Here is a 13,883-nt window from a genome sequence, read left to right as displayed (position 1 = left end):
GCTAAATCGTTGCTTATACACCCGATAATGTAGTTGTAGTTATGGAACAATTACAATTCCGATCCGGCCGGTCGGATTGGTTAATACGAAGCCAGCTTCAACAACTTAAGGAAATTAGTCCCATATCCGAGTCTGCCATTGAAAAGATTATTCCTTTTGCAACGAAAGCAAATTTTAACAAAATCAATGATCGCTTTCAAAATCAATTTCCTGGTGAAGTGACGAAATATAAATCGATCGACACAGTTACAGATGAAAATAAAATTGTGAATTATCCAAATGAATTTCTATACTCCTTAGAACCAAAAGGAATGCCTGCGCATATATCAACTTTGAAAATTGGCTCACCAGTCATGCTTCTTCGGAATGTAATCAAAGCAACAATCATCAGCGGTAAAAGCAATACAATAATATAAAATAAGATACAATAAGATACAAGAATAAAATGTTTTAACAGAAAATTTCACCAAATATGCGTACAAAATTCAATTCAATTTACAGAACAATAAATTAAATTATCAACAAACAAAACAGAAAAAATAACGCAACATCCATTCGATCTCGGGCGTTACAACGTGCGCCTAGTAAAGCTATTATTATATAATAATGGTAATGCTGACTTTCTTATTCATTTAGAAGGCAACTAGGGATTTCAGGTAAGGCGCCACCGAGATCCAGGTTCGTCGGTGGCCATGGATGAGGTTGGGCCAAACACCAAGCGTCGCAACAACACCAGCGGCGGCCCGTTGTACATTCGGTTTATTTTTCTTTTTTGTGATCTTTGTTTCAGCGTTGGTAACCGGTTGTTTCCGGTTCGGAAATTTTTTTCTTTTTTTAAATTTGAATTTAACAATCTGTCCATGACATCCGGTTCTACCGGATTTATTGATTTATAGCGTTTTGAATAGGCTCAGCGCTTTTGACAGTTGGGTTTAAATAGGCATGATAGGACCTTTTTCTGTTAATTTTGCAGGACGGCGAGGTTGGCAAGAACCCCGCCCAGCTGACATGGCTGGCCACAGTGCACGGCGAGATCATGCCGACTGCCTTCCATCGAAGATGCAATTCCATAACACCCCATAACCCTTTGGGGTTACGTCAAAGAGAGTAAATCTAAACAAAAGACGTCAGTCTGCTACTCATAGCCGAGCAGTTGTTTTCTATGAGGAAGCCGCTGTTTTTTTTCGCGAGATGTACATACAATGTCTTCTTTACATTTTTGTAGCGTATTTGGGTTATTTCGCGACTGTTTTTAACTAATTATTTAATTTCCGAAAATCACAATTGCGCAAGGTGACTACATCGCGTGAATAAATGGGAGGCTATACTAAAAACTCACTCATAGAAAACAGTCGGCATAAGATTTGTGATTTCTAGCAAGTTACTCACCATTCGCAGCAATCTGGTGGCTCTTACTTTAATTTATCCTCATTGGTTACGTGTGATGTGAACATACGGTGACTTTCTGTTACAAAACGAACATCTTTAACCGGGTGAATTTCATTTATCGTTTTTTACCGTCTGCTCATCGCTCTTTGCTACATTGTAAAGGTTTACAACCCTGCAAAAATCGTGTGACCAAAAACGCACACAGCCACACGATTTTTTGACAGCGGTGACGATTTGGAATGAAAAATTCTCCAAATGAAATAGCATGTTGACAAACTTAGCTTTGCCACAATGTATCGTGCTCTCTCGCACCTACTATATTCATAGGTATTGTGAAATATGTATATAAATAAGTGAATTTAATATGTAATTATGTTTGTAGTTGTACTATATTACAAATTCTAAAATTTTTCCAGAAAATTGTTGCACTTCGTGCACGTCTCCAACAAATGGAATCAACAACACAATACGCTTCTTTGCCTGGAAGTTGAGCACAAATGGAAAACCTCAACAGCCAGGTTATCGTCTACAACAACCAGGTGCACCACGTGGTTACATGGGTCAAATGATGCCACCAACACAACCTGGACAGGCGCCGATGCCCAGTCAGCCACCCAAGCCGGGTTAACCCCCAATACCCGGACACGTCCGGACGTCCTGGTTATAATGTATGCTAATACAAATAATATATTTAAAAATTTGCTGATGATTATTTTTGTTTTATTTTCTTTAGCAACCACCCGCACCTGTTACTGGTAAATATCAACAGCCGCAACAGTATGATCAAGCCCAAGGCCGTTTAGATCGCGATCAGATGCCAAATCCGATAATAAAATAGCGCTGGTGATGTTTTTATTACTAATGAACAGGGTTTATTACCACCATTGGTGACCACAAAATATGAGGTAGAAGATCAGGGTAACTCGCCACGTTACGTTAGGTATCGCTATTCGAAATTAATGTTTTGTTTGGCAATTACATTGATCTTTCTTCTTTGCAGGTCCTCTTTGTATTGCATACCTGCAACAGCTGATTTATTAAAAACGACAGCTTTGTCCATTACACTTACCGTCTAACCAATAGCACGAACGGTTGAGGGTGAATATGAGCCACCCATTGTAAATTTTGGTGAACTGGGTCCAATTAGATGTAATCGTTGCAAGGCTCATATGCAATTTGTAGATGCTGGTCGTCGTTACCAATGTCTTATGTGTAAAGTAACAACAGATGGTAAAAAAAATCTTTCACTTTTCACTACTTTTTTCATTGATCCATATTTTTTCTCAGCAGTGCCAACATTTGGGCCACACCGGACGGCGTGTCGATAAATATGAACATCCTGAACTTGTATTGGGTACATATGAGTTTTAGTGTAAAAAATGTGTGGTACAAATACAAATACAAGTACCGATAGCTCTCAAGGTAAACCTCAACTCATATCCAACATCAATGCCTCGCAGTATGGACAAGCATATTGTTGATTCCAGTGGTAAGGCCACAATTTCAAATTATAATTATAGAGAATGTGTAGAATAAAAATGTTTCTCTTATGAGGTCGGCGATGGCACCACTTCAGTAGTACTTTAAGCAGGTGAAATCTTAAAACAAGTTAAACCATATATTAAGGAAGGCGTGCATGCACGTATCATCATTAAAGCTATACGTAAAGCATTATAATTATGCATGACCAAAATATGACATGGCTGTACATGTCGAAGCGCCAATCAAAGGAACAACAACGTGCTTTATTGGAAAACACGCTGCCACAGCAATGTCCTCCAAACTTATTCATCAACAAAAATATTTATTTTCTAAAATTGTTGTGGACGCTGTACTTTCCTTTGATGGACCCAACGTCATACAAAAGATGTAAAATCGTATTATTAAATATAGTTTTGGAATTCAAGGCTGAGCGTGATAATTCTGAAAAGTACGTGTTGGTAATGTTCAAGAGTATCAGAAAATTGTTGATGCTGAATGGCGTATTCTGTACAATGAACTAGCTAAGTAAGGCGTCAATGTTGTGTTATCTAAACTACCAATTGGTGATGTTGGTACATACTATTTTGCAGATTGTGATATGTTCTGTGCTGTTCGTGTACCAGAAGAAGATTTAAAACGTACAACGAAAGCTTGTGGTGGTGCTGTTATGACTACAGCTAATGATATTAATTCAAGTGTTTTGGGTCAATGTGATTACTTTGAAGAACGTCAGGTTGGTGGTGAACGTTTCAACGTTTTCCAAGGTTTGATAGTGGGTTTGACATTGATTTTATTTTCATAGTTTATAATTATTTAAAAGTTGCGTTAATGCTAGAACATGTACATTGATTTTACGTGGCGGTGCCGAACAATTTTTGGAAGAAACTGAGCTTCGTTACATGATGCTATAATGATTGTGCGGCGTACAATTAAACATGATTCTGTTGTTGCAGGTAAGTCAAAATAATTTTTTTCGTCCCTCCCGCAAATTGTCATCCTCCCAGCAGCTCCTTGCAGCAGGACTGCTCCATATTCTCTTACTCCGAGAAGGCACCGAATCCAATCCGGGTCCGTCTCCTGACCCCGGTCCTGAGAAATGGTTTTGCTGCATCTGCCGGAAAAGAATCTTTTTAGGACGGTCATACTCTGTTCAGTGTGTCTCGTGCAAGGGATGGTTGCATCGGACAGGTTGTTCTGGGCTTGATCCCAAAACCCGACGTCCACGTAACTTTTATAAATCTTTTGTGGCTCCTTGCTGTTCACGCCCAAGGGCGTCCCGTAGTCTACGCCTTAGCGCCCCTCCACTAACTTCCAGCAGCCCCGCTGCTCAGCAAGCCACAACAAGTAACCGCTGCTGCTCGCGCCCCACGGCGCCAACAACTCAAACAGCTGATACCACTCATAACTGCTACCTTCGTAGTAGAGTTGGTACCAATGATGAGCCTCAGCCCCTGGCCCCGTCTTTTCCCCCCTTCTTTTCCGGCAGCAATCTTGCAGGTCAGGGAAACATACTCTTAGTCCCAACCTCCGTTTGCACCGTCTGCCAGCACAGAATATATAGGTTTGCGACATCCGCCCAATGTAGCTCCTGCCTTGGGTGGTGCCACTTTCCTAGATGTTCTGGTCTCCGCGACGGCAACCCCCGACGGGTTTCATCGCGCCATGTTGCCAGGTCGCAAACCCAAATCATCCGGGTACCCCAATGCTTGCCCAAGGACGCCCAGTCCCAGGGCCACAACAGCAATTGCGTCCTGTGGCCTTCCACAACCCAGGCGTAGTCACCCGTCACTTACCCCCAGAGTGGCGACGTCTACCCTTATGCACTTCAGAATCCTGCAGTTCAACTGTAATGGACTAACTGGGAAGATTACGGAGATAGTCGATTTCATGAAGCGGCACAACATCCGCAAGATCTGCATTGCAGACATGCTCTGGGTATAACGTCCACAGGAAAGACCGCGAGAGCGGAAATGGAGGCGGTCTCGCGTTTATCATACACCACTCTGTGCAATATTATATATTTGATCCTGGCATCGACCGCAGGGACAATGTCTTAGAACGTCAAGGCCTATCTGTCCGGTCAGGCGATGCAAACCTAGAAATCATCAACATCTACATCCCTCCTGCCACCTGTTGCCCCAGTGGATACCGCCCTAATATCAGGGCCTTACTCACTGGCAACAATCGCATTATCTTAGGTGATTTCAATGCCCATCATGATCTATGGCATTCAAACTTGCGGGCGGACAGTAGGGGTGAGATGTTGGCGGATGAAATAGAAGAAACGACGTTCTGCACAATAAACGGAGACGCACCCACACGTATGGTAGGAAGCTGTCACAGCTCGCCAGATATCTCAATCGTGAGCGCAGAACTCGTAAACTGCGTCAACTGGCAGCCGATGGTAACATTGGCATCCGACCACCTGCCCATACTTATTTCGCTCGAGCGTGCCGCCGACTTCATCGTCACTGAAAAACGCACTTTCATAAACTTCAAAAAAGGAAAGTGGGAAGAATATAAATCCTTTACAGACAGCCACTTTGCTGCCCTCCCTATCCCGACTGATGCCCGCCAAGGGGAGCGTGCCTTCCGTAAGGTCATTAAATCCGCCTCGGCACATTTCATTCCTGCCGGGAGAATTCCCGAAATCCGGCCCACTTCCCGGCGGAGGCCGCAAACTTAGCGAGAGAACGTGACCTTATAAGACAGCTTGATGCAAGCGACCCCCAAATAAGGGATATAAACCAACGCATCAGATTGCTTGTGGATGAACACAAGCGGGCGAAATGGGAGGAGCACCTAATAGGTTGTAACCTCTCTACCGGTGTGGGTAAACTTTGGTCCACCGTAAAGTCCCTATCGAATCCGACTAAGCACAAAGACAAAGTTTCCATCGCCTTTGGCGACAAAGTGCTGTTGGACGCGAAAAAATGCGCGAGCGCTTTCTGCCGACAATATATAATGCATCCTACGGTCGACAAAGATAGACGGAGAGCCAATAGACACGCACATAAACACAAATTCAGCGCGTAACCAATCACCATCACCGCTAAAGAGGTTGAGGACGACATTGGTCGTGCTAAACCATCCAAAGCAGTGGGCCCAGATGGCATAGCCTTGCCGATGCTTAAAAGCCTAGGGAAAGAGGGTTTCAAATATTTAGCGCATGTCTTCAATCTGTCTCTTTCCACCTTGGTCATACATGAGAAATGGAAAATGGCCAAGTGTAGCATTATACGTCACACACTGTATTGTATCATTATATGCCACACCTACTGTAACATACTTGCGGCTTTACGCATAACAAATTCAAATATATTTTAGTAATAATCATATTACAATTATTGAACTAACCCAGACGGCACGGAATGCCGAATATGAGACACATATCACAGTTAATAAATTATACATATAAACACACAACCCATTGTAATATACATACAAACATTCAACTAATTGTGGGAAAACACCAAAATATTCAAACTGATCTGCTGACGCTGCAAATTGTACAAAACTACATGTATGGAGTTATGCATACAAAACTACATGTATACAAAGACTGTATACAAACGTACATTTATGCATAACCCATTTCCTATGTACTTATTTTTAGTTATTAGTATTAAGATATTTATGAATGTATAGGTTAAGTAAATTAGTATAAAAGACAATAATTTATTCAATAAAGAGGAGACTTAATGTCGCACAATCAAACGTGCAACGTCTTTCAATTACGAATATTTCACAAGGTGGTCCCGCTACTAAAGCCTGGGAAACCAGCTAACATAGGTGAGTCGTATCGTCCGATATCTCTCCTATCGCCAGTGGCAAAGACGCTTGAAGCCATTTTGCTCCCTTATTTCCAAGCAAATTTGCAGCTAACCCCTCATCAGCATGGCTTCAGAAACTCCATAGCACTACCACCGCGCTAAATGCCATTAGCACCCAGATAAATTGCGGTTTAAATCAATAACACTACCATAGAACAGTACTCGTAGCGCTAGACCTATCAAAAGCCTTCGATACGGTCAACCATGGCTCGTTACTGCAGGACCTGGAAGGGTCTACCCTTCCCCCATGTCTTAAAAGGTGGACCGCAAATTATCTGGGTGGTCGGAAGGCATCGGTGCAATTTAGAAACGAAACATCAAAACCAAGGAGAATTAAACAAGGGGTGCCACAGGGTGGTGTCCTATCCCCACTTTTGTTTAATTTCTACATATCTAAGCTACCTTCACCACCGGAAGGAGTCACAATCGTTTCCTACGCCGATGACTGCACAATAATGGCCACAGGACCAGGCCCAAAGATCGATGCGCTATGCAATAAAATAAACGGCTACCTCCCTGATCTCTCCAGTTTTTTCGCCTCGCGAAACCTGGCATTATCACCGACTAAATCTTCCGTGACCTTATTTACAACATGGACGCCCCAAATGTCGACCATTTTGAACATCCACGTCGATGGCACTACGCTACCGACTGTCCTACACCCCAAAATCTTGGGTGTGCCGTTTGATCAGGATCTACATTTTGGTGAGCACGCAGCCGCAATTGTTCCGAGAATTCAGAGCCGTAACAAAATCCTCAAATACCTCGCTGGCAGTACTTGGGGAAAAGATAAAGAAACGCTCATGACTACATACAAAGCAATTAGCCAGCCGATTACGTGCTACGCGTCACCCATATGGTCGCCAAGCCTAAAAATCACCCACTGGAAGAAACTACAGGCCTGCCAAAATACTGCTCTCAGAATCGCCACGGGCTGACTTCTTATGTCCCCAGAACACCATCTGCATAATGAGGCGAGAATACTCCCCATCAGGGAGAGAAATGAGATGCTGACCAAACAGTTCCTGTTGAATACCCAGAAACCTGGGCATTCCAACAGACATCTGATTGATGAACCAGCACCGCCTAGGGGCTTAAGGAGTCATCTCCGTAAGCATTTTGAGGAAATACGGCACCTGAGAACCCAGCCGTATGAAGTGAAAAAACACAAGCAGGTCCTTGGTGAACTCCATAAACAGGCGTCGGACCTTTATGCCGGGAATTGCCCGGTGAATCCAGTGCTTAACGAAAATTATCCAAAACTTGCAGAAGAGGAACGCATACTCCCCAGGGAAACGCGTGTCACTCTTGCTTAACTTCGTTCTGGATACTGTAACAGGTTAAACTCTTACCTATCCAGAATCAACCCCGACATACAAAATGTATGCCCCGCTTGCAACGTGTCCCCACATGACACCAACCATCTCTTCAATTGTAATATGGAACCAACGCCTCTAACACCCCTTTCCTTATGGTCCACCCCTGTTGAAACGGCAAGTTTCCTTGGACTCCCGTTAGAGAATATTGATGACAATTTGTTTTCGGTCGCGGCTATTAGGTGGGGCGAGCATTGCTACAACAACAACAACAACATGGCAACTTATCACTTGAAAATTACTTTTGCTTTCCTGTTAGTTAGAAACGTAAAGACCGAACAAAAATGATAGAGAATACCATTGCTAGACGAAATCGTTTGGAGGCGAATCGTTCGTCTGAGCTATTGTCCGCAATACGGAATGAAGCCTTTTAAGTAATATAATGAAAAGATTGTGTCCAACTCCCGAAGAAAAAAACTATAAAATTTGTGTCAGTGAAATGATAATTATTGCTTTTGGTTGTTAGTTTTGAGGCATCGTCTTCGAGTGCCTTCTGATCGTACATGCCGGTTTTTTTGCATTCTTTTACATGCATAAAGTGCCGATGAAGCCTTCCTCACCCTCTCCTCCACGTTGAGCTTCCATGACAGCTTACCGTGTAGGATGATTCCTAGATATTTTGTGCATGGTTTCTCCCGTAGGGTCGCCCCTCCTAACTTAGGGACTTTGTACCTCTTTGTAAGCAAGACCATATGCAACGTCATCTGCGTAAACCGTAAGTTTTGCTGGTCCCTCGTAGAATCCCCTGAGCAGTTGGTTAATGATCAGCGTCCACAGCAGGGGTGATAGCACCCCTTCCTGCGGAGTGCCCCTGTCCTCTAATTTCGTGGCCGCGTACAATCCCCATTGCGATGTAATCTTACTGCAGTTTAACATGTAGTCGATCCATCTGGGTAAGGCTGGATGTACTTTAACGTAATTAAGACCATCCATAATCGCCCATTTGTAAACACTGTTGAAAGCCCCGGCAATGTTGAAGAAGACTTCTAGAGCATATTCCTTATATTCCAGGGCTTTATCTATGCTTATTACCACCCTATGCAATGCAGACACCGCACTGACTTGCCTTTGGTGTACGCCTGTTCCACTCCCAATATGACTTCATCAACAATCTCTGCCACAACGAATTTGTGTAGAATCATGACCTTCCCGATTAAGACTTCACATATCACTTCTCCCTGGACTTGGTTATACTCGCCAGTAACCGTACGCAACCTTGCTCCAGGTAATGGATTTACTCTCCTGTTGGCCAAATCAGATCGGATTAAGGAGTGAGATGCGCCCGTATTTACAGTCAGTACACGCTCCTTCCCATCCACATTTCCTTTCACGGTAATACTGCTCGAGTTTCTTCCAATTTGCGAGATAGATATCGGAGGAAATTCAATAGCTGGGGCAAGTTTTCGATCTTACATCTGACTCGCTATTGCTTATTTCCTCCAGCTTTACGTTTACGACCAGCCAAGTTGGAATTACCAGGACCGGTGCTACAATGACGAGCAATGTGACCTGGGTTAAGGCACTTGAAACACTTCATAACTCCGTCATTATTTGTTGTGATCCCTTCAGCGCCTCCAATATTGTGTTCACCCAGTCTGGCCTTTCCAGTTCCACACGGCGTGCTTTGAAAACTGGCTTACACAGAAGCGACGCTGTTTTCTGAATCAGAGCATGTGATACCGTTTCTGCGAATGTCGGTTTTGGGTTTGCGTATGTCGCTCGCTTCGTTTCGATATCCCGTATTCCATTAATAAAGCTCTGGATTTTAACCCTCTAGGCGTATTCCACGGGTGTGTCTGCATTTGCGAGATGAGCCAATCTTTCAACATCCGACGCAAACTCCTGCAAAGTCTCATTCGCTTTTTGGTAACGGTTTTGCAACTCAATTTGGTATATCTGTTTTCTATGCTCGCTTCCATAACGTCCCTCGACAGCGGCCATCAATGCTTTTCAAAGCATCCACCTCGGCTTTTTCCTCAAACTGCGTTATTTTCTTGTCCATACGCGCTTCGAGTTTTGATGATATACGCGCCTCTTGCGCTTCAACTTGTACTGTTATGCGTGCCTCTTGCTCTTTCAGTTGTGCTTCCATTTTTGATGTAATCTGTGTCGACATTTCTGAAATACGCGTTTCTTGTGCTTCAATCTTTGATGTTATGCGTGTCTCCTGCGATTCCAGTTGGGATGACATTTGTCTTTCCTGGGCTTCAATCTTGGATGTTATACGGTTATCCTGGGATTCTAGTTGTGATGCTACTGTCCATGTTTGAGCAGATATTGCAGCCAAAATCATGTCTGCGAGGTTTCATTTATCTCTTCAATTTTTGTTGTTGTCTCGTCCCCATCAGGATGACAGACATCATCATCCACATTAATTCCTTCCGACTTCATAGCGTCTCGTAGTCGTGCGAGTTTATTGCCGGGTGTATTCAATCCACTGCTCTCCAACTCCTTCTTCAGTTGCTGGATCCTTAATTCTCTCAACTTTGCCATGTCCGAATTGTGTTCGCAATCTTCGGAATTTATTCAACAATCTCACTTCTGACACCAATCGTAACGAATTTTGTGAAATTGTTTGAAATTATTTGCAACCTTCTACTAACGTTCGTATCGCTAAACTGTTGAATAAATAACTCCAATATTCAATAATGCAAAATGGCCTTAATTAAAGTACTCCACAATAACACAGATACTTCACAACCAATAGCTTGCTTAAATCAAACTGATTCCATGATTGCCCAGCTTACGCTCTTTTATACTCTTCGATTTCCTCGTTCGCATACTTCTAGGCGTTTCTAGAATTTACTACTCAGTTACCAGCTATAAAATTACCCGCTATAAACTACGTTTATAGCTTCTCATATGCGCGTGTATTTGTGAGTCATACTTTCACAAATGATTGCCTACTTTTGTGAGCATCTCAGACAAGATATATGCATGTGTTTGTATGTTTCTCTCCGCCGCGTGTACGTACATATGTGTAGACATAATGATTGATTTGTCCATGTAGATAAAAGTGACTGCTTAGTATCGGCTTAGAGATGATGGTATCACTTAGTGTACTATTCGTCACAATACTTTCTAACATATTTTGTGTCCTATTCATCTTTTAAATTGCAGTTTTTAATTATGAAAAATGATGGAAAAATTACCAACGAATGGGAAAAATAATTTCACTTGCAAAGTGTGCAAGTACCGCGCATAGGTAGATTTTAGACATTTAGGCGGCTATAATTGAATTTATGAAAGTTGCCACAATTACAAAAGAAAGACCTTCCAGCAGCTAAAGAATAGACAGGGGAACAATAATTCAACCCATTCCCATCCATCACATACCTGGTATTAGCTGTCAAGTAATCGGAATTTAGCTATTTCTGAAACGCGTGTAATAGTTTTTTTTAACCTATGTGAAAACGCATGTTTTAGCGTGAATATTTTAAGTTTTAAGACAATTGAATTGAGTAATTGTGGTGGACTCTGATATTTCAGGTAAATACTAACATTATTAATGATGTTTGTGATCTTTAAAAGTTATAAATTGATAAAGAACTTATTTTATTTAGGATGTTAAAAATTTATTTTTTTTTTGATTTTTGGTGTTCAAAACCAGTTTTGTTATGTTTCCAAGTTCGTCCAAGTGAAAATTAATTTTGAACAGGGTACTTGGCACAATCAGCTTGCCAACTGCATTAAATTTAGCTGCAGAGACTTGCAGATAGGGGTTAGATAGAGGGTTTGATACACCCTTGTTGCTGTACAAAAAGAAAAATAGCCTCACTGTGCAGGTATTTTTTAGTGTTACACAATGTAATATCTATTCTAATATAACCGATTAGTTACACAAGTTATTATAATTTTTCATAAAACCAATTAAAAATTTACCCTAGATAAAGACTGAACTAAGTTATTACACTTCTTGCTGTACAAGAAAAATAGCTTCACTGCGCAGGTATTTTTTAGTGTTACACAGTGTAATATCTATTTTTTTTTAATATAACCGATTAATTACACATATTATTATAATTTTTCATTTATCAAACAGTTTTAAGAAGATATAGGCAATAAAATATTTTCTTCTTCTTATGCTTTGCTTGCAGTGTTGGTCAATATACCGTTCTCCATAAAAATACATGTAATCTACTCATAATGCATAAGATTGTGTTAAGCGGATCTATAAGAAAAACTGCTTATGTGACGGAGCTTTAAGATATCAGGATCAGAAACTGAAAACATTTCCATTTCTTCAGAGCAGGTGAGTATTTTATTTAATAAAATACAGTGGTTAGAGAACCAGCTTCGAGAAAAACAAACGCAAGTGCACAACTACAACCAATGTAGGTCCCCCGATGACGCCCGTGTAAGGTCAACCAGTCAAGCCCACGGCTAGCAGTATTTATAATATGGTGCCGTATGTACAGCAAAATCGTACCAGTAGTGGGCAACCGTCAAATGTATCAGGTGCTTCGCCAAAGCATGTATGCACAGCTACTACCGATCCAGCTGCTACCATGTCTAACCTTAATAGCGGGTACCAATCTAACGACGTGTTCAGTGCACTGCCTTGTCATCCTCCTGCCGATGGGGAACCAGGAACAGGTGACCGCCGGAGATCAGCTGATTTGTACTTTTTTAATATGATTTAACACTTCAACTTCCGGCGCAGTACGATTTTGACATTAGTCCACATTTTATAAAAACAAAATACAGGGAATGTTTATTGATGTTTGTATGTATGTCACCATGCTGCTACCTTGTATGGTTCCGCCATGCTCCCGAAACAACGAATGTAGATTTTAAATGGTTTTCACACACCGCAATCGTTAGTTTCTGGTAGAAATAATCATGTTTTGCGTAAGCTTCAGCACTTGACCTGTGGACAACCTGAAGACTGGCCACTGTCTTCAAATGCTTTCAACCAGTCAACCGCCGCCTACGGTTACACCAACCTTGAAAACAATCAACGCCTTTTAAAATATTTGAAAGGCGAATCTAGGGAAATTGCTAAATCGTTGCTTATACACCCGATAATGTAGTTGTAGTTATGGAACAATTACAATTCCGATCCGGCCGGTCGGATTGGTTAATACGAAGCCAGCTTCAACAACTTAAGGAAATTAGTCCCATATCCGAGTCTGCCATTGAAAAGATTATTCCTTTTGCAACGAAAGCAAAAAATGTATCTATTATTTTAGTCAGTAAATGGTACACAGCCTTTGTCAAATCCAACGTTATTGGAGGGTCTGGTTAGTAAGCTTCCAATCAGCAACCGAATGGACTGGGCAAAATAGGCCACTGTCATTAAGCCGTACCTAACCATTGTCGACTTCAGCAACTTGGTGTGCACCCTACAAGAAAGTGATAGTCGACGTCGAGTCGTAGAGAATAGATCGAATGATTCCCAAACCGCTACCCAATATGTGAGAGGCCACATAGAGCTAGAACGTGCAAAAAGTTTATTGACTCCAGTATTTCCGCTAAATGTTCTAAGACAAAGCAGAACCGTTTATGTTTGTCGTGCTCGAGGAGTGGTCATTTGTCGCGCGATTGCCGTAGTCGCACATTATGCATGGTCGTGGGTTTTCAACGAAAGCACAATAAATTTTTGCACGAGCCAAATCGTGAAGCTAGTACGACGGTCACATCACAGCCCGGAAAACATTTGGTAAGTACCGCATACGTAGTGGTAGAGCCAATGCTGAGCTGCTCGTCTCGTACATCCAAACAAGGGCTATTGGTCCGCGTTTTGCCATTAACGCTGTATTGATATTGGAACGAATTTAGTGAAACTCCGCTTATTTTACAC

General features: G+C 41.9%; 1 pseudogene; it reads left to right on the top strand.

Annotated features, from left to right (window-relative positions):
- The window catches only part of LOC137254195 (T-complex protein 1 subunit eta-like), a 101,178-nt pseudogene extending 87,850 nt beyond the window's left edge, over nt 1-13,328 (top strand).
- The last annotated feature ends 555 nt before the right edge of the window (nt 13,329-13,883 follow it).

Source organism: Eurosta solidaginis, chromosome 5, assembly GCF_040869045.1.
Source record: "Eurosta solidaginis isolate ZX-2024a chromosome 5, ASM4086904v1, whole genome shotgun sequence".
Taxonomy (NCBI): Eukaryota; Metazoa; Arthropoda; class Insecta; order Diptera; family Tephritidae; genus Eurosta; species Eurosta solidaginis.
Note: the sequence above shows the minus strand (reverse complement) of the source record. Positions and strands in the feature narration are given on the sequence as shown.